A 1,510-nucleotide genomic window follows, 5' to 3' on the forward strand; every position below is an offset into this window, starting at 1 on the left:
ATCAAAATCCTACTCCACTTACTATGTATAATTATGCTAAACCTTCTCGAATAGGAACTGAATCTAACATAGTTAAACCTACTGTAGCTGCAAATACTTTTGAATTAAAACCTAACACTATTCAGATGATACAACAGTTTGTTCACTTTGATGGTTTGCAGGATGAAGATCCTAACGCTCACTTAGCAAATTTTTTAGAATTTTGTGATACATTTAAAATCAATGGTGTTTCTGATGATGCCATTCGTCTTCAGTTATTTTCTTTTTCCTTGAGGAACAAAGCTAAACAGTGGTTGAACTCGTTACCACAAGGGTCAATTACTACTTGGGAACAAACGACCGAGAAATTTTTACTAAAATATTTTTCGCCGGCTAAAACGGCTAAATTACGTAATGATATCTCTTCTTTTATGCAGATGGATTTAGAAACACTTTACGATGCATGAGAGAGATACAAGGACTTACTGAGAAGGTGCCCTCACCATGGGTTACCGCTTTGGCTTCAAGTACAAACATTCCACAATGGTCTGAATCCCTCGACTCGGCAAATGGTTGACGCAGCTGCTGGCGGAACCATCAACAACAAAACACCTGAAAAGGCTTATGAATTCATTGAAGAAATGTCACTGAATAACTATCAGTGGCAAGTCATAAAGACTAAGCCAACAAAAACAGCCGTCGTTTATAACATCGATTCAGTTACTATGCTGTCAAATCAGGTAGAACTTCTCAATAAAAAGATTGATGGTTTACTTGGTTCTACGCAGATACATCCAGTAATAAGGTGTAACTCAAGTGGAGGAGGTGTGCATACAGAATATCAATCCTTCAATCCCACAACCAAAGAGGAACAAGTCAACTATATGGGTAACAATAACTTTAGATCTCAAAATTACCCATACAGTAATACTTATAATACAGGTTGGAGGAACCACCCAAATTTCTCCTGAGGTGGTCAAGGAAATCAAAAGCCACAAAATCCTTAGGGTTTTCAACAGCCATCTTATCAAAAAGAGAAGAAACCGAACCTTGAAGAGATGTTCTCAAAATTCATATCAATGTCAGAAACCCATTTCCAAAATACCGAGACAGCACTTAAAAATCAACAAGCATCGATCCAAAGACTCGAAACTCAGATAGGCCAGCTATCCAAACTAATCTCTGAACGACCACAAGGTAGCTTACCAAGCAATACTGAACCTAACCCAAGGGAACAACTCAACGCCATTAGTACTCAAGATAAAGAAGAATTCGTTGAGCCTGAGCCAGAACCGAGGCAAGACACTGTAGTGAGTAAAGATAAAAGTGAGGTAAGTCATAACAAAACAGTGAATGAAGAATACAAACCTCGTGTTCCATACCCTAACGTGACAAGAAAAGACCGCTCAGACGAAAAATTCGGTAAATTCCTTAAACTTTTAAAAAAATTACATATTAACTTACCGTTTATTGAAGCTCTGTCGCAGATGCCAAATGCAATGAAATTTTTGAGGGAGCTTTTAGTAAAAAA

The 1,510-nt window shown here is 37.5% G+C and overlaps 1 non-coding gene across 1 annotated transcript; it reads right to left on the minus strand.

Moving 5' to 3' along the window:
• Nucleotides 1–383: 383 nt before the first annotated feature.
• Nucleotides 384–490, minus strand: LOC121209093 (small nucleolar RNA R71). The gene has a single exon (XR_005904210.1). It is a non-coding gene; the product is annotated as a small nucleolar RNA R71 (small nucleolar RNA).
• Nucleotides 491–1,510: the final 1,020 nt, after the last annotated feature.

Source organism: Gossypium hirsutum, chromosome A10 (assembly GCF_007990345.1).
Source record: "Gossypium hirsutum isolate 1008001.06 chromosome A10, Gossypium_hirsutum_v2.1, whole genome shotgun sequence".
Taxonomy (NCBI): domain Eukaryota; kingdom Viridiplantae; phylum Streptophyta; class Magnoliopsida; order Malvales; family Malvaceae; genus Gossypium; species Gossypium hirsutum.